Consider the following 25977-nt stretch of genomic DNA (forward strand, 5'->3'; position numbering starts at 1 on the left):
CTCTTACATTCCAGGGTTGGGGGCTTTCAAGGGTCAATGTTTATATGACTCAAGGTTCATTGTATTAAGTGACTGGGTGATGTTACTTGTAACAGGAGACCAATCTACAGTAGCTAATATTTCCAGATGATATGGCACTTGATACAATGAAGAATAAAGTAAACTGTCCAGAAACAATGAAATCCCTGAAGTAGATTTGAACTCACAAGTATCCTAGACTGCACCAAGTCTTGGTTGATTGGCTAAGAAACATTCAGTAGCCCATTTCAACCATCAGCTCACAAAAGAGTGGTTTACTTTATCAGCTTCTGCTTCAACTGCTGCAGTGGCTTCTGCACATTCAGCTATTTCAGTTCCACTTGTTTGGTATTGCTGATTCAACAACGACTTAATGTTTCTTTCATTTTCTCCCCACCCACTCTTTATGTTTGCGAGCATCTACATATATTTGTATGTATATGTAGCATGTCTTTCCCTCCCTCCCTCCTTCCCTCCCTCTCTCTCTGAGTGTGTATATTTGCTTGTGTGTATGTGTGTTTAATTCCAGTGCTGAAACATACGACCACCAAAATGGGTTGAAGGTCCAGTTAGCTATACCAGATCTTCAGCACCCAATCATCTTATTCCACTTCCAAATCAATTAACCAAATATCTTTCCCACTCAAGCTCACTAGTCACACTCATCTCTCCTTATGTCATTCCTCCTATGTTTTACCTCCTAGATCCCACACTAAACCTACATACCCAATTGTTACTCTACAGAACTGCTACCAACTGAAATTCTCTCGTTATTACTATTTTTCTTCCTCAGCTTGTACATGTCCAAACTGAATATCAACCATATCAAGCTCACCAGTCTGAAATGGCTTACAAAGATCCTTATCACTACCCCCAACTTGCTTGTCTAACTTACAGAATAAAATTAAAATAAGTACCCACAACTGATAACCGGCTAGGTTAACCACTCACAAACTTAACCAAAACTGATATTCTGCTGAGACAATGGACCTTCAATTGATTTCAGGATTCAGCATTCCATTGTTCAAACGCACCCTTAACGCAATTCCCAAGCTAAATCAGTGTGGTGCACTACGGAACAAGGCTGGACCCTTTGAATTATAGATGCAATCCATCAGATAAGTTTCTACCATTCTTGCCAATTCAATTTCACTGACAAGACACTTTCCAAAAGGTCATACAGTGGATTAGAATCTCAGACTTCATGATGGTGAAGCAAACTTCACTAACATATTAAATGCAATAATTAATTCAGTTAATTGGATGATAATATTATATCATCTATGATGTTTACAACAAATTTAACCCTTTACCTTTCCCACAAGACTATTTCCCTGAAGATCATACATCATATATGATACACAATCACAATATTTTTCCAACCTCCAGAGTAATTGGAACTTATGAAATGAAAGCTTTATGTTACTCAGAACATATGAAACAAGGACTAACTAAAAGTCTGAAAACAAACATGGGTATTAAAGACAAACTTTTGAAAATGCTTTGGACAGGTAAAGGTTAAATATCCAAAGTTTGAGATGCTGGCAAGAATAGCTAAAAAAAACCAATACCTCAATGACAGAATGTGAAAGCAGGTCTTTGTTCAATTAACCTGCTAGAAATAGCAATGAAATCTACAACCAAATCCTGCCATCTTTAAAAAAATATGATGGTTGCAACTGGAACATCTTCAGTTAGTGCTGGCTTGGGACTAAACAACATCCAGAAACTCACTGTTGTGTACAAAGTGGTATCTTATGAATCTGGAATCCTCAAAATTCAAATTTATAAATATTTGAAATGTGTGTGTCTTTGTTGTATTTTTTATTTCTGATTTTGTTGTCTTTTTGTCTGACTTTATTAAATGAGATCAATATATTAAATATTTGCAACAAACTTTTAGAAATTTTCAATTTAAATGAAATTATTTTCAAATATTTATCAAACAAGAAGCACAAATTTTTATATGTGCCAAAGTTAAATATCAGATTTAATATTAATGTCTAACACTGGCACAATGATTCCACATCTCTGAAGGAAGGATGGGTTTATTTGATTAAAACAATTCCAGTACATTGCTGGAACTTATTTTACTGGCCCCAGAAGAACAAAAGATTAATGTTGGTGGGATTTGAACTCAGGACATATAAGCAACTTAATGGCCTCACTTGTCTAAAACTTATAGCCTTTTAAGGCCATTTTTATACTAGAGTAGCATTAGGCTTGTAGGCCTCATGACAATCTTTTCCATTTTATCCTATACTCAATATCAGTTTCAAATTTCAGCACAAGGCCAGCAATTTAGGGAGAGGGGATAAGTCGATTATATCGACCCAGTGCTCAAATGGTATTTATTTTATCCACCCTGAAAGGATGAAAGGTAAAATCAACCATGGTGGAATTTGAACTCAGAACATAAAGACGGACAAAATGTTGATAAGCATTTTGACCGGCATGTTAATGATTCTACCAGCTCACCACTTTACCCTATTCTCAATATCACTCCTGCTCATCAGTCTCTTTGCCTTCATCTTAACCTTTAGCCATATCTTTCTCAGTCTTTCTCTATGTCCTACCACATCATTTCCATTATTTCTTCTCACCCAGTCATTTTGATCTTGCCTCAGCACATAAACCAGCCAGGCCTTCCCATTCCACGTCTCTTCATAACATCCATCACTGGCTCTATTCTCATCATTCTCTCTCTCTCTCTCAGCAATACTCCACTCATCCAATGAGACCATTCTAATTTCCATTCCCCCCCCCCCCCGTCTTCTCTACTACTCATTACATATTATCTATGTTTCCCTGTCATAAATCATCACACTTCTCACACATGCAGCACTAAGAATATTCTGAGATGTAACTAAATACTACATGAAATTTAATCAAGCATTCTAATATTTCTGCTATCCACCACTATTAAAAGACATTATTCAAAATGTCACATGGTGAAATTGAACCCCACACTTCATGACTGCAAAGCAAGCTTCTCAATTATTTGGTTATCCTGAATCTATTTTAGTGATCTTGGGGTGATGCAAGACAAGTCAGTTCCAATGCAATTTGAATTTTGAACTATAGAATACTCAAAAAATATATAAAAGCTTTGAATCTCTCTTTCATATCATAACTAACCTTCAGTATTAAGTGGGGGTGGGAAGTGGATCTCACTTCCTTCAATTATCCAAAGTAACACTTAGGCTTTTGCTAAATCCTTTATTCCATGAACAACGCTCCTTTGGAACTAACCTTCCTGTGCATGTCTTTCCTATGGATAATCAAACAAACTAAACTACAAACACATCGCCTCACTTGTTTGAAAAGGTTATGAGTTCTTTTCCTCAAATTAAATCGTAAATAATAAAAGGTCACATGTGCAGAATCTGCTGCAGACTTTTTGTTTTTTTGTTTTTTTTTATTCTACATTGCTTCACCTAGCTGTTGTGACTGTGTACTAAATCAATTTTGGAGTGTTACCTGCTTACAGATGTGTCATAAATGTGTTTCCTATCAAGAAGGAATATTTTTCATCCACTTAATGTCAAACCAAAGTTGAAAACAGCAAGCTTAAACATGATGAAACCAGAGCTAAGCAGACCGTAACACCATGGAACCAGAGCTAAGGGGCAGTCCTTAACTGCCATGGAACCAGAGCTAAGCCCCCCCAAAACTATAGCTAGGGTTCAAATCTTAATACTATAATACTATGAGCCAATAAGGGAATCTCCACATAGTAACTCAACCTGCAAGAAATAGCAGCCAAATCTCCTTAAAATCACACCATACTACGTTAAAGAAAATGGATGCATTAGATAAAATGATCCTAGGATGTCTGTATATACAAAAAAGATATGATGGACAGTTCAAAGATCTGCTGAAAGTTGATCTGGGGTTAAACAGCAACCACAGAGTTATAGTTAAGTACCAACATCAACCCATTTACCATAATACTCACTAATGATTCAAGACAGAACACACAATAGATTCTTGTTGCTTCCTGTGGTTCCATTGAAGCTCATAAAATATACTTAATTAGAGAAGAAATACTCTCCATGGTGTCTATTGACTGTGAGAATTAAGTATGTTTATGATACCTTTAAGACAGAGAGATATAGTAATGATAAAATATGATTAATCAATGATCTTTTCTTCTGTAGTCCATCTTTTACTCTTTTACTGGTTTCAGTCATTTGACTGCGGCCATGCTGGAGCACTGCCTTCAGTCGAGTAAATCGACCCCAGGACTTATTCTTTGTAAGCCTAGTACTTATTCTATCGGTCTCTTTTGCCGAACCGCTAAGTTACGGGCACGTAAACACACCACCATCAGTTGTTAAGCGATGTTGGGGGGGACAAACACAGACACACAAACATATACACACACACACATACATATATATATATATATATATATATATATATAATTATTATTAAAAAATATGGCAAAAAATCATATATTAATTAATATCGATTAATTACCAGGAAGCTAGCACATTTAAAGAATCAAAGAGATTCAGAAACAGTATCTGCAATCTCAGGGGATTAAAGTACATTTTTATATATGACGTTGACCACTAACGTGGACATTCAATGTGCTAGAAATAGATCACATCTTGTGTCTATGTTGAGAACAATTTAGGTCTTATTAGACACAAGATGTGATCTATTTCTAGCACATTGAATGTCCACGTTAGTGGTCAACGTCATATATAAATATATATATATATATATCATCATCATCATCATCATATATATATACACATATACAACAGGCTTCTTTCAGTTTCCGTCTACCAAATCCACTCACAAGGCTTTGGTCGGCCCGAGGCTATAGTAGAAGACACTTGCCCAAGATGCCACAAAGTGGGAATGAACCTAGAACCATGTGGTTGGTAAGCAAGCTACTTACCACACAGCCACTCCTGTGCCTTATCAGTTTTTTTCATTTGCAACTCTGTGAATATAAGAATTTTTGCTATTAACGGGCAAATCATAAAAGATTGGGTCTTTTGATTCACTTCTGCCATATTCAAGGTATAAATTGAGAATCATTTATCAAAAATGCTTGGCAATTTTTTTAGGTGGGGGAGGTGGATTTTGCATCTACAAAATGTTATATATAATGTTTTCCTAAATTTTATAAACCTTTGTTCATCATTTTAACACTTTTGTTCCTACATTTCTTTTGAAATACACTGCTTTTGCTTCAATTAATCTTTAAAAAATAAACTTTGTCATTATCAAGCTGGTGTTTGAAACATAAATTACCTCAACATGAAATGTTGATGGAAGATTTTAAATTAGATCACCTTAAAATAGAGCTTATATGATAGAACCAGGAACAGTTTCAGGCAGGTTAATCATAGAACCAGTTCATCGTCCCATGTTTTAAGATTCTATCTACTCACAGTTCCAACACTCCCAGTTTCATACTAAACCATTGTGAACTTTCCCAACAACTCGACTTTTTGTGGTATCAATAAACACAAATGCTTCTACATTTTTTTCTCACTTTTACCTTAGTAATATCTACAGGACTTTCTGATATGCACAATGGTGTTGCTATAAAAGCTTCATACATTACTTCATTTAATATGCATTACTCAATGTTAGTGCAGGTTGAATGAAGAATTATTTTAGACAATATACCCACCTTGTTTCCAAATCTCATCCACTTTTCAAGTAAGGGATGTTTTATTCCTCTGGTCATTGAAAGTGCAGAGTGACTGGCCATAATGTAACAAGAATATAAACATCATATCATCTTTCTACTCAGATAGTGACAAAGCCATAGAACGTCAACATGAGTGCACATATGCACACACACACACACACGTACAATGGGCTTCAGTACAGTTTCTGTCCACTAATTCCACTCACAAAGCATTGGTTACCCTAGAGAAATAGTAGAAGACATGTATCCAAGATGTTGCACAGTGAGATTGAACAAGAAACCACACAGTTGAAATTGAAAAATGAACTTCTTAACCACATATCCAATATATTACTTCATTACTAGGTGCACAAGGATGGCATAGCCGGTGCCGGTGTTTTACAGTGAGAATGGTGCCACTGCGACAAGTAGGCAAGGGCTCAGCAGTGCACGAGGCCGACAGGGGGTCGAATCGAAGGGCGACTGACTGGAAGAAGCCGACAGGCCCCCTACACCTGTCATCGGACTCTCTCTCGGCAATAAACTGGTGGCAACTTAATAGGTTAGGCAAGCACAACCCAGGACAGGTACATCACTCCTAACAGCTTATGGCTAGATAAATGGTTTGCAATAGTTATACATCACCTAGGAACTGTCTAATCATTTACTGAATTTTCAAACAGAGGTAGCTTTCTAATTTAAAAAAAAACTTTTGAATTTTGGAGGGTTTTGGATTTCAGAATTTTGATTTAAGGATTAGGCACATCTCATAAGGTCTGTCAATTCTCCACCTAGGACTAATGAAGTACAAAAAGAGTTTGGAGAGGGTTTATGCTAAAATATGAAAATGACACTGTGAGTGTAAGGCTTTGGCTAACTAAACTGACCATATTGTGAAAAGTAGTACAGTCAATTATATCTACTCTGTTACTTTATTAGTAATTATTTTACTGAACAAAATGCCAAGCTGAGTTCAGCAGGATTTGAACTCAGAATGTAAAGCAATATAGCTAAATACTGCAGCACATTTTGTTTGATGCCCTACAAATTCTGACAACCATCACCTTTACAAGTATATTAAAATTACCATAACTTAACATTGTATCTTTTAAAACAAAATGACATCTAAACATACTTTTGTGCATATGTGTATATATATTATTGGATGACAAAAGAACAGGAATTATTGTAATCAAAATATTTCATTCAAAAAATATTATTTCATCTAATGTGCACATCATAGAAATCATCTTCAATTAATGTGCCAAGAAAGAGTCATATTGTCAAAATATTGCATTCAAAGCAATAACATTTCATCTAAAAGTACATCAGTTTTTAATATGAAACACATGGAGATTCTGCCATGTACATATAAATAATTCATGTATGAATATTGTATTTTACTTCATTTTCTCATTATATTATATCTCTATCTTGTGATATTTTCCCTAGTGTCTTTTGTGGCAAAGAAAGAAAAACTGTAAATAAAAAAAAAGAGAATTGATTTCTACTGCTATCATTAAATCAACACTTGTATGAGGCTGTTACTTATTTATCAACATTGAAAAGATGAAAGCACTTAAAAAATCTAACTAAAATATCACAAGGAAATTTCTTCAACACTCTTCCTATTCTGCCTTTCACTGTCCCAATAGAGATAAAATCATTAGTTTCTAATACTGAAACCTAATCAGTGAAAAAAGATATTTTAATAATAATTTTTGTTTTTATTATACATAAGGCCAAAGTAAGTTGTGAAGAAGCATGATTGCTCAAAACAATTATATTTTCCCTTACTCAAAATCATCTCAAGCAAAACATAGGCCACTTCTACACAAAAAGTTTGGGAAAAAGGATAAGTGGCATTAATACTAAAACTTCTCTCTATATATACATGCATATTTAAAATACTAAAGGTAGCAATAAGGTAACTGACGAAAGATTTAAATGAAATATGATAAAATGGTGGTAACAAAACTGATTAATAAAATATAGTAACTGAGATGGCAATAAAGGAGCAAATAAAACGAAATGGTAAAGAAACAAAAGCAAACATTATGATGAAGGAAACTGCCAGTATTAGGCAGGATACTTGTTAACACTGAATTTGAAGAGATTAAAAACATATTCTGCGGGAAAACAATAGACAGAGGGTTTATATTACAACTGAGCCATTCTAAGGTAAAATGCTTTTTGTATGAAACTTGTAGCAGGTACAGAAAAGGAATAACTATCAAAATAGAAAGAAGTTCAAGAATTTCATGATAGTGCTAGAAAGATTCTAGGCTGGTCATGGAAGCAGTAAATATACTAAGTCATTTGTTTCTCCATTAAGTTATATCAGTTAGGCCTCTGGAAAGACCTGCTGATAAATCTAAGTACTTAATATTCTTAGAGGTGAGATTGTAAAGTGTCAAATCATCAGCAATATGTCAATAAAGGATGTTATTGTTTTGTCAGATAAATCATTGATAAACAGCAGGAAGAGTGTGGTTCCTAAAACAAATTGATATCATAAATATCAGACTGACAAGTGACGGCAACTTTCAGACTTTTTCCCATGAGGAAGGATTTAACGGCAAAAAAGAGTCTACAAAATATGCCATGCGTCTATGCCCATACCTTCTTATATACTTTGAAAATAACATGAGCATCATCTATGATGATAACAACGAGTATATCAGCAATGACATGGAAAACCAAGGAAATAAGCTTCATTTAAGTGAGTAATAACATGCTTGGGATCTTTTTGGTTTGACGGGCAACACTTGTTTTCTTAACGAAACACTTTCAAACTTGGGATACTGGTAGAATGTGTCATATAAAACATCTTTTTCTCTTAGTCCTCTTAACAAAAATTAGTTCTTAATAAGTTATTTCATGTTAAAGTTGTCGTATTTCTGTAATTTCAACCAATCATTGATGTCTATTCAGCTGAATACAGTTACTGCTCTTTTTATAAACAATAATTTTTACCGGTGTCAAGAGTGTTATTCCCTGTTTAATTATATCATTATTCCCTAGTAAGGGTTTAGGGTTTTAGGGTTAGGGTTCGGGTTTTAGGGTTAGAGTTAGGGTTTTAGGGTTAGGGTTATGAGTGAGGTTATGGCAAAAATAATCATAACCCTAACCATAATCCTAAAACTAACCCTAACTCTAAAACCCGAACCCTAACCCTAAAACCCTAAAGCTAAAACCAGTACAAATGCACAAACGATGTCATAAATAAGAGTAATACAGGTAGTTGTTATTGACAAACAACAGCACTAATTTTATTCAAGGGAAAAGATCCCATGACACCGTTGTTTACATTCCACACCATTAATTGTTTTCACCTCAATAGACGTCAGTGATTGGTTGAAATTACCGAAATACGACAACTTTTTACATGAAATAACTTCGAATACAAAAATTTTTATCTGTTCTATAATACAAAATATACAAGTATACGAAGTTTGAAAGTGCTTCAGTACCAAAAACACTACATAAAACATTAATGAAAAATGTTGCCCGTCAAACCAAAAAGATCCCATGCTTGTTATTGATAGAGTCAAGCAGCTTGGTTCTGATGCTCAATAGGCTATTTGGCCTATATTAAGATGGAGAGGAATGGTGATCAAGGTTCATAAGAAGTGGGTAAACTACAGACTTCTTATATGAGTTACAAAAGCACTTCTTGAGACATGGCTGTGTGGTAAGAAGCTTGCTTCCCAACCACATGATTGTGGGTTCAGTCCCACTGCGTGGCACCTTGGGCAAGTGTCTTTTACTATAGCTTTGGGCTAATCAAAGCCTTGTGAGTGAGTTTGGTAGACAGAAACTGAAAAGAAGCCTGTTGTATATATATGTGTGTGCGTGTGTGTGTGTGTGTGTATGTGTATTTGTGTCTGTGTCTGTCCCCGCTATCACTGCTTGACAACTGGGGTTGGTGTGTTTATGTCCCCATAACTTAGCCAAAGAGCCTGATAGAATAAGTATCAGGCTTTAAAAATAAAGTCCTGGGGTTTGATTTGTTCGACTAAAAAGGTGGTGCTCCAGCATGGCCACAGTCACATGACTGAAACAAATAAAAGAACTGTTAGTCCAAAGTCATAAATAAAGCAGTTAGTACAATTGGGAAAGTCTGGTAAAGAATGGTTATTCATCTAGTGAGGAATTTGATGCAAAGTTCTGATACGGCTTTGTCTGAGGAGTATAAGTTACATCAAACACATTGATGACTGCAGAAATAGATTTGCTCTGATTAAGTATCTTATTGGCTATTCCCCACAATTCACATGAACCAAGCTTCTTGCTCAATCCTCATTGGAACATCTTCAGTATAGCAAATCTTGGCATTCTTTAACACTCTTTGGCATTGGTTACAGCTATTGTGAAAAGCTGCGAAATTTGTACCACATCCATTTTGGTGGCATAGATGACAATAATGGTTATGATGAGCTAAAACAATATTATATTCAAGAATAAATCAAGACTGAGTGTTAAGATCTTTTTTTTTTTGGCGGGGGGGGGGGGGGTCATGTGGGACAAACGTTGGTTCTAGGATTTCATCAACAATCAGATATTTAAAGATTCAATTTCTGATATTCTAGGTCTGAAAAAAATCAGATTCAGGAGCTAGAAAAGAATGGCAACCTTCACAATCTACCTACATTAGTGACATTTATTTCACCTATACCGAAAGAATGAAACACTTAAGTTGTTGACTGCTAATTCTGCTAAATGACTGTAAAATGAACTAATGAAAGAGCTTCCACATGTTCGATCGATCGACCTTCCAGAAATAGCAGCCAAATTTCCCTCAACATCTAACATCTTAAAAAGAGCACGCTGGATAATGTAGTGTTCGATACAATGTCTGAGAAAATAAAAGAAGGTGTCAAGGATGTAATGGCTTTGATCGTAACACATCTGCTTGATCGAAGCTGACCTTATGGAGCAATTTGCTAAAAAAAAAAATGTAAGCGAAAAAGCAGGTGGTGACAAAGTTGTGGAAAGTGAAAAAGATTAAAAGGGAAAGAAAAATAGTTTCTTATTAAGAATAAAAAGTTGAGAATGGTACAACAATGCACTATAAAACAAAAAATGAACTATATTACCTGTTGTAATTTGGTTATTTATAGTCCGATGATATTTCGGAATTACAATTCCTTCTTCAGATCTTCTTAGCTGGAGTCTCTGCTATAAACTGTTTTCCAAGAGACTCCAGCTAAGAAGATCTGAAGAAGGAATTGTAATTCCGAAATATCATTGGACTATAGATAACCAAATTACAACAGGTATATAGTCTATTTTTTTGTTTTATAGTGCATTGTTGTACCATTCTAAACTTTTTATTCTTTACAAACAATACACAATACTTCAAGCGAACTACAATAAGAAACTCTCCTAGTTTCTTATTGATAGACCTCGGATTTACCGCATCAGAGAACTGAAATCATGGTAGGGTTCATGCTTTTAATGACTAATAATATTTAAGTAGATTCAAGTTATAGATATAAAAATAAATAAAAAGAAGGGAAATTAAACTTCTCCCAGCTCCAATTCTAAGTAATTGACTTAGGTGATTAATTTTTCTTTTAATTTACGAAGGTAATAATAAACTGATGATAAAGATTTTATGCAACAGGAAATTTGATTACGAAAGAATGACAGCTATAAATGAAAACTGAATACACGTTTTTGCACAGCAACAAGCCAACGAACCATCTACTAGAAATACCAGCTAAATAGCTATCAAATTACGTTCTGAATTTTTTTTAAAAAAAAAAAGGAGCACATAACACAATATGATCTTTGGCATATAACATTTGAAAAATGATGGGATGATCAAGTCTAGCAGGTCTTTTGTGATGCAACTGACTTGGGGTTTAACAACACAGCCAACATATGTACACAAAATCAGACACGCTCACAATAAACACATACATAGTTTCTTCAACAACAATAAACACGAACTATGGAGAGCATAAGATACGGCTAGAATATATCAAATGAGTAGATAGGTATGATTGCAGCAGGTCACATCAGAAAAAAAAAAAGAGAAAAGAAAACTGCAAACTTATATGGTAAGAATGCAAACTGAGACCCGCTTGTGTTATATGACGATGATTGCGGTGGTTGTTATTCGCCTCAGTTTTAGCAAGTACTAATATGCACTAATGAAGGTCTGACCACAACCTACTAACTAGTCCAGTCCCGTGTATAAAGCAGATATCCTCCACAGAAATTCTTAAATGACAAGGAGTTTGTAGTTGCAGTTTTGCGTCGGGTCAGCCCTGATCCAACATGTGTGTGTTGTATATAACTACTGGTGGCTTATGTTTGCTTTATTCGAAGATGGTTTTGCTTCCTCAATCTAGCAGGTTGGCCTAGTTAGTGACTACATTTATAGGGGTTGTGCAACTATACGGGCACACCCGTGTATGTTGTCAACTACATAATTTCGAATTATGCTTTAACAAGTTTTTTTTCTTCTTTTTTACTTTTAATCAGAAGTAAAAAAAAAAAAATTAGTAAGTTCATGACATTCATACATTTCAAAAAGAAGCTATTAACCAAGAAAGCAGTTTCAGTTGCAAGTCAAAATTAACTTTTGGTGTTCGTGCTTTAGGAAGTATAGTATATCAAGTTATCACGCAAACAGCAATATTTCTTGAGAAATGTTCAATATCACCATCGTATATAAGACAGCTGACAACTAACCGACTTACTGGTTACCCCTCCAAACTGTTTATATGTGTGTGTGAGAGAGAGAGGAGAAAGAAAGAGAGTGTATGTGCGTGAACGAGAGAGTATATTTGCAAATGGGTGTTTTATGTGTGTGTGTGTGTGTATATATATATATATTTGTTTATATATACATATACATATTTGTTTATATATGCATATATATATTTGTTTATACACACACACACACATATATATATATATATATATATATATATATATATATACAGAAATGCTATACGTGTTATACATAGAAACTATATACATATACATATATAAACGAAGGATACATATATAAACAATATATACAAATACACACACGCTCTCTCTCTCCCTCCCTCCCTCTCTCTCTCTCTCTCTCACACACACACACACACACACAAATTGTTCTGGTATATCGTTTGGCGTTTAATTTTCTCTAATGTACATCTTTATGACTAAAGAATAATCGCATTGCAGAATGTGTGTGCCTATATATAGAGAGAGAGTAAAAAAGAGAGACAGAGACGGGCAGAAACAAGGAAAATGCCTCTTGTATTTAAATACTATGCAAATATTCTTTTAAAATACTTTTCATCTAATTTTTCCAAAATTTAATTGTTTTCCATACTTACAGTTGAAAAAGTTTCAATGGCCGAAACCGGTACTGAAATGTTTTTTTTATAAAATTATTTCAGCATTTTCTACCTTGACTTTTTTCCATATATATATATATATATATATATATACACACACACATACATACATATACGTATGCATGTCCTATCTCATTCTTTCTCTGATGGAATAGACTGCCACAATAACGTAGGCTACCGATTGATTGTATAGAAATACACTACCTGCACATCTATTCGTGAAACAGCTGTAAGAGACTATCTATCTGTATACCTTCTTCTCATCTAGCTTTGGATTTTACCTACAATATCCAGTTTCACATAATGTCAATAATTTGGTCTTACCGTATTCCAGAGGAATACTAGCATATACCATAACCATTATAAACATTCCTCAACTGATCTTGTAGTCTAATCTTTCGCAACGTTCAATATAAATGTCATGATTTGACTTGATACCAGCTGTTTACTTGTTTTATCTTTATTGTGGGGAAGGGGGTTGTATCGATGTATGGGTGGATAGACGGATGGGCGCAAGCTTAGTTGTATGGCAAAAGCTTGTTTCTCAACCATGCTGTCTCGGGTTCAGTCCCACCGCGCGACACCTTGGGCAAGTGTCTTCTACTATAGTGCTGGGCCGATCAACTGATCAAACAGACTCAAAAGAAGTTAGTGTTGATCTGTGTTGGCAAACAAGTCGGCTCGTGTGAAGTTTTCAAAATTCCTCTCCACACCCTCGGAAAAATTTTTCCACGACAAATTCTGGTATAATCGTAATCTACACCATCTGAAACATATTTGTAGAACATTTCATTTAAAAATATCCATTTTTCTAAAAGTTATGAGGAAACAAAGCCGGTAGAGGGGGACACACTTGTGTAGGTATGTCGCAATCATACACACACATATATATTCTTTTTTGGAACGGTGGAACACAAAGCAGATAAAGCTATAAATAATAACGTGTAAATATTGGGTTAAAAACCCTTTGCATATAAAAAAAAATGTCGAAGGCTACTCGCGGAATGTCAACAAATATATATCTTTAAAAATGCATATATATTGTGGGGTGGGGGGCGCACACTTCGAAGGACGAGAAGAAATATCTGACTTGGAAACATGAAAGGGTTGGTCGACAGGAAGAGTATCCGGCCGAAGAAAATCGAGCTCAACCTATGACCGATGCAAGCATGGAAAAATGAATATTGAAAAGATGATGTATGTCTGTCTTTATGTATGTACGTATAAGCAAATGTGTTGTATGTGGGTGTGTATGTACAACACAGAAAATTGTTTAAAAAACTATATAGAAGTACCGATATATTTTCTGTTACAAGCAGCTTTAACCTATTACGGACTACATGTGTTAGCCACGGGTAAACACTGTTTAAGCAAGCCTATGTTCAACCTTGATAATCCCGTCTAGTTTATGGTGGAAAATCTTGTTTAACATATATTTATTTATGATGTAGCGTGTGAATGGAAGGAGATTTCTTTGCTATTTCTAGCCGGTGAGGCAACATACATTTTCTTCATTAGGACTAGTATAGTCGGATTGGTAAGTTTTTAGCTAAGGGAATTTTAATCTACACTCGGTTTAAGTTAGGTTGAAAACTGTCACAGCTTCTCATAATTCGTACGCAATCTACATCCAAAAAAAAAAAACAGGAGGTAAAAAAAATTCCGACCCAATCCCAATAATGCAAAAAATAATTAAATTACTTATCATTAATATTATAAAATAATTATGCTTATCATGAATGAATATTTTTTGAAAGTGGGCGGGAAAGAAATTTTTTTTTTTTTTTTTCTATAATCAACACATACGAGATGTAGAGGGAAGTAGCAGTAGTATTTAACAAAGCCTGATATTTCATAATTAAAATAAAATAAAAAGATATCTCTTTATTTCGTGTACGGGTTGGTAAGCTCTTTTTGTTAATAGTGTTAATTATCTACGACAATCTGTCTGCTGCTATTCCGAACGAAAACAATTAAACATTCTCTCACTACTCTCAGCGTGCCTACATACGCATGTCTATACGTATGTTTATACACACGCAACACAAATACACGCTGCTTCCACCACCGTCAAAGCAAGTGTCAGTCTCCAGAACCTTTCATAGAGATGTATAAATAAACAGCATTTTATTTTAACCTGAAACTATTTTTAAAGAGTTAGCGATAGCTTGAAAGATGAGCAACATCCCTACCTTTATAGCCACGTATATCCTATTTTGTAAGAACATGAAGAAAATAACAGCAGAAACTTTAGAGCAGTGTAATCAGAAAGAGCTTCCGGTATCCAAGGAGCTGAAAGTTAATGGTTTTGATTGGCAAATAATACTTACGGAAGACGAAAAGTGTAGTAAAATATAGTTGATAAAATATATTAATTTCTTATTTATTTCATATACATATGCTTAAAGAAACATTATTGTTTGTCAACAATGTATTTCTTAGATGGAATTAAAATTGCATTTATCGTGTCTTTGGCGTATGCAGCCAAATAAAGCTCCTTAGTAATATAGACAAAAAAATTACTTTATCATCACTAAATGATGAAGGCTGTTTCCATTAATATATATATTTGGTAACTCACTTTGACACAACTCATGCACAGTTATTGCCACCGATTATAATACAGAATTGTGTTTTCTATTTTTAAAAAATAATAACGACACTCAAATGCATGCTCATACAGAATGTTCAATATAGTTAACAGTTTGAGGCCTGTTCATAAATTTTGGTATTCATTTTATTTCATTGTTATTCTGCTTACATACCAGAGTATGATTTCACAGAAACAATGTTTCATCCTTCTATATTCTGAGTCAAAATGTTATCAAATTTAACTTTGTTTCATGTGTCAATGAAAAATGTACTGGAGTTGATTACAGCACGGAATTTACTTAGAGCCATTAACTTTTTCCTCATTTTTGTTGTGTTTTGTTAGATCAGCCCTGAAAGACGTATGACCAGTCATTCTACCTGTGACCATCACTGTCCTTATATATATATTTTTTTTTTTTAGTACATATAAGATTACAATGACCTGTGTGTAATTTCCTTTTTTCAGATAGTAGGGAAATAGGGTGTGATTTGAAAGAGAGTTGGCTGCTATTTTATCATTTAGAGTAGGGTTTCTCAAGCTGAGTTATGCATACTTGTAGGGTTACACAAAAAAATTACATGGCTGTGTAAGTTTTACAGCAATGTTTATAATCAAAAGCAAATTTTGTTCAACATTGTCAAATGTGAATAATATGTGAATATGACTCTCTGAAATTGTACTTGGAATTGAGTTACTTGTTAGAAAGAGCTTAACTTATCCAGCTCATTGAAAATGTAACATTAAATTTAATGAATTTTGTTTGTTACATAGGTACAAGGTTAAAAATTTAGGAAGGGGTAACAGTCAATTATATCAACTAGTGTACTTAACTGATACTTAATTTTATCAACCCTAGAAGGATGGACGGCAAAGTTGACCGCTGTGGGATTTATAACAAATAATATATGTCAGGTATCTTTTTTATGGTATTCCAACCATTTTACACTATATTCTTCACATAGAGTATGCCAACACTGCTGTGTATGACAGTATAGCAGAAGAAAAATAATTGAAAACCACTGATACAGAGTGTCTTGTGTATTTATAGCTGTTATTATGTAACTCAAACTCAATCCAAATCAAACGGATTAATGATGAAAGGTGGTTCAGCTGTGAACATCCAGATGTTTTAGCAAATTTTTAACTTTACAAAAAAAGAAAGAGAGATCTACATATTAACTTAGTTGTTGGAGTAAACAAGTCAACTTTTATATTTTACTTGTTTTAGTCATTATACAGCAGCCATGCTGGGGTACAGCCTTTAAGGGCTTAGTCAAACAAATTGATCTCAGTACTTATTTTTTAAGCCAGGTATTATTATTCTACCAGTCCATTTTGCCAAACCACTAAGTTATTGAAATGTAAACAAGCCAGTTGTCAAGTAGTGGTCAGGACAAAAACAAAAGCACACACACATATATACAGGTTGCAAATTTTGGCACAAGGTCAGCAGTTTCAGGGAAGGGGCTAAGGCAATTAAATTGACCCCCAGTGCTCAACGGGTACATATTTTATCAACCCTGAAAGGATGAATGGCAAAGTTGACCATGACGGCATTTGAACTGAAAACATAAAGATAGACGAAATGAAACTAGAAAGGGCTTCTACACACTTTTCTCTTTACCAATTTCACTAATAAGGCATTGGTTACAGTAGAAAACACTTACTCAAAGTGCCATACAACAGGACTGAACTTAAGACCGCATAGTTTTAAAGTGAGATTCATAACCACGCAACCTTGCCTGTGGCTGTCAAATTTTTTTTTTATTTTTTTTTGCAGTATTTGAAGTTCATCACCACTTGGAAAAATAGTAGTATTTATTGAAACAAAATAGCTTAAGCTATTATTCAATAAGTAGAAACATTTCTTTTGAACAAGCTTAATGCTGAGGAGGGTACAGTCATTACAAGAACTTTGTTTTTAAAATGTTTATCAACCCCTTCAACTACCAAAGACTACAAGAAAAGTCAGTGCATAAAGGATTATCTTATTCAATATGCCTTTCCTTCCTTCCTAAGGCAGTGACATGTGATTTTGCTGGGTGTAGGGATTAATAGGTTGATGACGTAAAAAACTACCTTGTTAAGTTCTTGTAATTCCTCTGCTGACTTGAATATTACAGGCATAGGTGTGGCTATGAGATTAAGAAGCTTGCTATGCAGTCACATGGTTTTGAGTTCAGACCCACTGCACATGACCTTGGGCATGCGTCTTCTACAGCCCCAGGCCAACCAATGCTTTTTGAGGGAAACTGGTGAATAGAAACTATGTGGAAGCTTGTTGCATGTGTATATATGTATGTATGTATGTATTTGTGTGTGTGCAGCTTTGAGTGATTATTGTCTAACACAGGGGTTTTCAAATTTTTTGACTTGCGGACCCTTATAAACGCTTATGAAATTTATACATAAATATTTGCTTGAAATAACATTTTTACATTTATTTATTTAACAGTATTTAACAAATAGGTTTATTGTCAATTAAAAGATTTCGATTAAGAAACATATATAAAATCAAATTGCCCATAAAAAGTATTTGCTGTCTGCGGAGCCCCTGTCTTGTCCTTGTGGACCCCCTGTAGTCCGCGGACCACAGTTTGAAAACCCCTGGTCTAACACTCGTGAACATGCTTACCAAATCAAAAAACAACACAGCACCCATCGCTTGCAGAAACATTTTTTTTACACTCGGAATTGTTGAAGCATGGAAAAAACTATCCGCACCAGTTGTTAGTTGTCAGGACACTACATCCTTCAAAATGTCCATGCTTCCTGAAATTCACCAACAGTACATCCACTTTTTTTATAAATGACTCATTCACTGTTCATTTCCCCGTGCATTATTCTATGTACTATTCATACACTTTTGGCTACTTTTCTCAAGAATTGTAGTGCACCAGAGCACTGTACACAATAAGTTCGTTTATTATCCCCATAACTCAACAGTTGAGCAAAAAAAAAAAAGACAATTGAATAAGTACCAGACTTAAAATATAAGTACTTGGGTCAATTTGTTAGAGTAAATCCTTCATGGTACTGCCCCAACATGGTGCAGTTCAATGACTGAAATAAGTAAAATATAAAAGATACAAGATAATATATGTATTCCCCTCAACTAAGATTAACATAAAGCTTGGTCAAAAGTAATACACTAGTTTAGCAAATAATAAATTTAATTATTTATCTTCTGTTACATTACTGATCAATTTTAAATCTTAACAGAACAGGAGGAGATACACTGAAGAGGTCACCAGATGACGAAAGATTTCAGACAAAGGTCAGTAAAATAAGAATGATAATAAAGCTGAAGTGAAGACCAAGTGCATAGTGCATTGGTTAATTGGCAAAAACATAACCATCTCCAAATATATCAATATCTGTTTCAACAAAAGAAAAACTGTTTTCCCAAGCAGTAGGACTGAACCTGAAGTTTGGAAATAAACTTCCAAGTCTCACAACTATGCCTGCATCTGTCCACCTTAGTAATTTTTTCCTTCAAGTTCCTCCAGCCATTATCTTCTTTATACATGTTGTGAAAATGCAGCTGGAAAATTATAATTAACTTTTGTGTAACACTAGCCCTACAAAAGGTTGAGTATAATCAGGGCTGGATTAGTGGGGTCCCTGAGCCAATACATTTTGGATGCCACTATGAATTTGCTAATTTAAAACATAAGATAATTGAGAGAGCCCTATCAAATCTAGAGGCCCCAATACTTAAACAGGCCTCAGCTGGTTCAGAGAGAGTCAATTAAATTTAATGGCTTTTTAAATCTAAAAAGGTCCAATAAATCAAAAGAAGGCTCAATAATTTAAAAACAACCCTATTGAATTAATAGTATAAGCACAGGCATGGCTGTGTGGTAAGAAGCATGCTTCCCAACCACATGATTCCAGATTCAGTCTCACTAAATGACACTCTGGGCAAGTGTCTTCTACTGCAGCCTTGCATCAACTAAATCCTTGTGAGTGGATTTGGTAGACAGAAACTGAAAGAAGCCCATTATATATGTGTGTATGTGTTTTATTGTGTCTGTGTTTGTCCCCCACCACCGCTTAACAACTGGTGTTGGTGTGTTTACATTCCTATAGCTTAGCAGTTCGACAAAAAAACTAAATACTGGGTTCAATTCATTCAACTAAAATTTCTTCAAGGTGGTGCCCCAACATGGCCACAGTCTAATGACTGAAACAAGTAAAAGATAAATAAATAAAAATTACAAATTATTTGTTTGCTTTTAGTGTATTTTTCTGTTTTTGACTCCAGAACTTATCTGAGTTAAAGGGGCCCCTCAGCCATGGCCCATATTGGCCCTTATATAAATCTGACCCAGGGTATAATCAATCTTATTGATCTCAGCATATCATTGGCCCTTACTTTATAACCATGAATAAAAAATCTAAAAGTTGTAAGTAAAATGTTGTTGTTGGCACTCCGTCACTTACGACGTCGAGGGTTCCAGTTGATCTGATCAATGGAACAGCCTGCTCATGAAATTAATGTTCAAGTGGCTGAGCACTCCACAGACATGTATACCCTTAACGTAGTTCTCGGTGATATTCAGCATGACACAGTGTGACAAGGCTGGCCCTTTGAATTACAGGTACAACAGAAACAGGCAGTAAGAGTGAGAGAAAGTTGTGGTGGAAGAGTACAGCAGGGTTCGCCACCATCCCCTGCCGGAGCCTCGAGAAGCTTTAGGTGTTTTCGCTCAATAAACACTCACAACGCCCGGTCTGGGAATCGAAACCGCGAGTCCGCTGCCCTAACCACTGGGCCTTTGCGCCTCCACAAGTAAAATGTAAGAGAGCATTTAATCAGGGACTCTGCCTTTTCTCTCTCGAATTTTTCTTTTCTTTTTTTGTTTCTTCTCACTGCTTTTCTTGGGAAATGAATGAAACATAACATATTAAGAGGATGACAAAAGAAAAAAGATGACTGGATGAATTTAGACATGATTAAATATTGGAAGCATGAAAATATTTGCCTCGCAATTGCTACTAGGAAGACATGTCTGGAAAACCATTTTTGTTGTTATTTTTTTTGGTGGGGGGGTTATATTTTTATTTATCTTATTATTTTTGCAATATCCAGTGCAGGAATTCCTTACTAACTCCCTACACTACATTAAAGAGGGTGGTGGTGGTTGGATTTATGTAATATAATGGTAATGATGGTTCAGTGATGGCTATGACAATGATTCTGTGTTAGTTGGACTGGTAGTAAATGATAATCATAATGATGATGATGATGATTGGCAATTTAGTGGAAGAAATGATGCTGATGATGATGACGACAACAGCGACAACAATAATGATGATGTTGATTAGCAATAATAGTGGTATTAGCGATGATGATGATGATGATGGTTAACAATTAAAGTTGTACTAGCAATGATGATAAAGGCCATAACAGTGATGGGAGTGGTAGTGGTGGTGGTGGTGGTGGTAGTGGTGGTGCTGCTGCTGCTATTGATGATGATGATGATGATAATGGTTAGAGTAGTTATGAGGATGTTAGTGTTTCATTGATGATAATGTCTATGATGACTGAGTTGTTGCTGTTGTTGGGGTGGGGTGGATGCTTGGGAGTGATGATGATGATGATGGTGGTGGTGGTGGTGGTGGTGACGAAGAAAAGGAGGGAGATTTTTAAATATGTGTTAAATATGAAACACAGTAAACAAGGTTTATATTCTATGTAGCTAATTTTTATCATGATTAAATTCTTTGATTCGCCAGACATGACATGAAGTGATGTAGTTGTTAGGAAGTATGTATTATAAACATATATGCAGCAGATACATTTTCCTTCACCTCCTTAGACCTATAAATTAATGCTAAACTATGTCAGGTGCTGCATCAGAGGTGAAAGGTTGCATAGTTAAACAAACCATATTTGTGTTGCTTGTTCTATTAGATAGAAATGAAAGAAGTTATTTGTGTCGTTGTTAAATATCATACACTTATTTTTGTAGTCTTTCTTCCGTTTGGCAGCAATCCAAGTTGTATTATCTTTCAAGATAAATTTTATGTCGTCTTATTATTCAGTACCAGAATTAAAAAAAAAACAAGAATCACACAGTAGTAAAGTCAGTTATAATCCTTCTAAAATACACACAGATGCAACTATGTTCCATTTGTTTTACTTTGTAGTAAATGGTTATTACACTCTAGGTATCAAAGTATGTATTCACCCATCCACTTCATGGTCAGTTTGACTCTATACCACTGAATTAAAACTAGAACTTTGGAAAACAGAAAACAAACAGAAAAAGATTATCTTCACACAAACCTCAGGCAAAATTTTGTAAACATACATACCCAAGTTATACATTTTGAAAAACCTGCCTGTTTCCACTGTTTATAGAAATCTATAAAAAGATTTTTTTTTAAATTTAAGCTAAAACTTTTGAGAAATTACAAATATCATAAGCATGTTTATGTAGTCTTACTTATTACATTTTTTACTAGCATTTTACTATTTGTGGGATCAGATAATTCTACAAATATAAATATTTTCCCAAATTGTAAGAGTAGATTTTTCAAAGCTGATACCATCCATTTCAACTATTCAAATGAAAAGAAGATGTATTTCCAGCTGACTGCGATAGGATAAGTTAACAATAATCAAATCCAATTTTGTTATAGGTTAACACCTTTTACTTGCAGTGTCTTATTATTCAATCATTAAAAAAAATCTCTGCTTTTTTCCTACAAGGCCTAATTACAGTGAAAGAAAAGCAAAGAGACAAATTAAGAAATTATATCAGGAATGTATCTCAAGTGAATCCAGATACCAAGTATTTGGTAACTCAATACTGTTAAACAATTTTAGGAAAATGTAAGAGTACATTATCTGCTGCATCCTATCTTTATATAATGAGTATGGTGAAAGTTAAGGGAGGTTTGGCTGATATTTCTAGTAGGTACAGTGGTCATATAGAGATTCTCTTGTTGGCTCATGAGTTTTAGGCTTCAGTGATGACCACAGCAAAGTCACATGGTCAGAGAGCAGCTGTTGTTTCTTTTATGCACTTAAGTCAAGTGAATCCTAGAACAATGTTTGAGTTGGAAACAAAGATATAATGACAATGATATCATTATCATCCTCAATTTCTTATAATCACTTTATTTGCTGATAGGTTTAAGCAGGTGGTTATATAATGAAGTGAGATTACTTTTAGGAATTCCCCTTATATTCAGACCACAGTTCATGCAGACTTCAATTTGTTCAGTCTGCATTTGCTCATTAAGTGTCACACAAGAAAAGAAGATGTTTTGATGTTTCAAAATAATTAGAAACTAAACACACCAAATTCAGTGACAGATAAAGTCCAGACATAAAACTTTATTAGCTTTTTATTCTTCAATAACAATTGGTAAGCAGCTTATATTGGAGTGTTCACAAATTATTTTCACACTTTGATTTATTAATTTCTTATGTGCATATATGACAGACAATTACTGTGGAGTCAAGCTGCTGGACTACTGACCACATAGTCATAAGGGAGGGGGTTGAACATACTACTTTCATTGTATAGTACTCTTGGCATCAGTTTTCCCCAAATGAACAAAGAGACACAGCTCTCTACTTCATGCCTGAGTGGTCAGAAGTAGGAAGGTCATCCATCGTCAGGAACAACTGCTCCACCAAACAAATTATTCTACATTTAAGGATCCAGAGAAACAGGTGATGGTTTGTGGTTGTGGTTTACTTTCAGTTTTACTTTTGCTTGTTTTAGTCACTGGACTGTAGCCATGCTGGGGCACCACCCTGAAGAGTTTTAGTCAAATGAATCAAACCCAGTACTTATATTTTTAAGTCTGATATTTATGCTATCAGTCTCTATTGCCAAACCCCTAAGTTACAGAAACATAAACAAACTAATACTAGTTGTCAAATAGTGATGACAAGCACAAAGACCTACATACATGTATATATATATATATATATATATATATACTCTTTTACTCTTTTACTTGTTTCAGTCATTTGACTGTGGGCATGCTGGAGCACTGCCTTAAGTCAAGCATATCAACCCCAGGACTTATTCTTTGTAAGCCTAGTACTTATTCTATCGGTCTTCTTTGCCAAACCGCTAAGTTACAGGGACGTAAACACACCAGTATCGGTTGTCAAACACAGACACACAAACATATACACACACATACATATATACGACGGGCTTCTTTTAGTTTTCGTCTACCAAATCCACTCACAAGGCTTTGGTCAGCCCGAGGCTATAGTAGAAGACACTTGCCCAAGGTGCCACGCAGTGGGACTGAACTCGGAACCATGTGGTTGGTAAGCAAGCTACTTACCGCACAGCCACTCATGCACTTATATATATATATATATATATATATATGTATATATATATATATATATATATATATATATATATATATATATATATATGTATATATATATATATATATATATATATATGTATATATATATATATATATATATATATATATATATATATATATATATATATGTATGTATGTATTATGTATGTATGCATGTTTACAATGGGCTTCCACACAGTTTCTTTCTGCTGAATTCACTCACAAGGAAATGGTTGACCCAGGCTATGGTAGCAGATACTTACCCAAGGTGCTACACAGTAGGACTGAACCTGGAACCATGTGGTAGCAACCTGACCCTCTTAAACACATAGCCATGCCTATGTCAACAACAATTAGTCCACACCAGAATTTGTGAGTTTGCTTTGATAAGTTCAATTGCTGTAAGAAGTGTCTAATCTAATGTTTTGGGCACCTCTCTTCATCTGAGCATGAGGGACTGGTGCTGACACTTTGGTTGCAGACAATTAAAATTCTACATTTAGGTACAGATGAGAAAATGGGTGTAAATGAATGTAAAATTGTAGGTGCAGGCATGGTTGTGTCATAAGAATTTTGCTTTCCAACTGCTTGCTTTCAGGTTCAGTGCCACTGGCAAGTGTCTTCTATTATAGCCTTGAGCCAAGCAAAGCCATGTGAGTGAATTTGCTTGACTGAAACCAAAAGAAGCCCATTGTGTGTGTGTGTGTGTGTGTGTGTGTGTGTGTGTGTGTGTGTGTGTGTGTGTGTGTGTGTGTGTGTGTGAGCCTGTGTTTGTGTTTTCCCCCAAACACTGCTTGAGAACCAGCATTGCTTTGTTCCCGTCCCTGCAACTTTAGTGGTTCAGTAAAAGAGGTTTTAAAAAAAAAAGTCCTGGGGTCGGTTTATTCAACTAAAAATCTATAAGTCAGTACTCCAGTATGGTTGCAGTCTATTAACTGAAACCTGAAACAAATAAATGGGAAAAAAAGATTAAAAAAAGAATTTAAAGTAGTAGTTCTTAATCTGGGCGGTTGCACCTTTTGGCGGGCACTAAGAGCTAACAATGAGCAACACCTATCATGTGAGTGCTAGGGGATGCTAAGTGTTTAGAAGGTTGTGGGGGATCATAATTTTTCTTAGTTAAAGAATATTTAAACCAGGTAAAATACTTATATTTTAAAACATTTTCAAACAAAATCTAAGTTGAGATTACAGTATGAGGAAGACATTATGTTATCAGTGTGCAGAAACACAACAGAAGATGTGTCAAGGTCCAGTATAACTTCATAATCAAAGTCCTCATCTTTGGTAATTTCCATAGAAATTTTGTATAGGCAAGATTCATTCATAAAATATTTAAAAAGAGGCACATGCTGAATGGGGTGTTATAAGAAAAGATGGATAGTAAACCAATGTGCCAAGTTACATTCTATTGATTAAAATAATCATTTTTTTTTTCAAAACAATTCAGGGAGGGGATTTGTAATAGCATTTGATAAAAGTGGGCACTAAAATACTAAAGGTTGAACACTACTGATTTAGAGGCATAAAGTAAATTTATGCAAACCAATGCTACAGTCAACAGGTTTTGTATATCTTATTGACCTCAGAAAGAGCAAAAATAGAAACAGTCTTGGGAGGAGTTTAACCCTTTAGCATTTAAACTGACCATATCCAGCCCAAATATTCTACCTATTTTATGTTCAAATAGGCCAGAACTGGCCTTTCACACCTACCCTACAATATTATTCTAAAAATAAACAATCAAATTATTGGAATCTCAGAGCTATAAGGTCATGTATGATCAACCTGAAACAATGTAAATAAATAAACATTAGACTTGACAGAATAATCTGAAGGCTAAAGAGTTAACCTGAAATTAAATGTGAAGTAACTAAATAATATTGACGATATTCTAAGACCATTAAATATTTTGCAGGCTTGGCTGTGTGATTGAGAAGTTTACTTTGCAATTACATTGTTTTAGCTTCAATTTCTCTGAAAATTGCCTT

At 34.7% G+C, this 25977-nt stretch overlaps 2 protein-coding genes across 21 annotated transcripts in view; one reads left to right on the forward strand and one right to left on the reverse strand.

The window, feature by feature from the left end:
• LOC106873822 (glycosaminoglycan xylosylkinase) overlaps positions 1 to 15342 on the reverse strand; it is a 424441-nt gene extending 409099 nt beyond the window's left edge. The window contains exon 1 of one of the 2 annotated variants that reach the window (XM_052970079.2): positions 15231 to 15342. The gene's annotated coding sequence lies outside the window, so the exon portion shown is untranslated. The remainder of the gene's footprint in view (positions 1 to 15230) is intronic. The other variant, XM_052970093.2, reaches the window with a different exon arrangement.
• LOC106878725 (potassium channel subfamily T member 2) overlaps positions 1 to 25977 on the forward strand; it is a 668752-nt gene that overhangs the window by 301245 nt on the left and 341530 nt on the right. The window lies entirely within an intron of this gene.

Source organism: Octopus bimaculoides, chromosome 1 (genome assembly GCF_046866305.1).
Source record: "Octopus bimaculoides isolate indiv1 chromosome 1, ASM4686630v1, whole genome shotgun sequence".
Classification (NCBI taxonomy): Eukaryota; Metazoa; Mollusca; class Cephalopoda; order Octopoda; family Octopodidae; genus Octopus; species Octopus bimaculoides.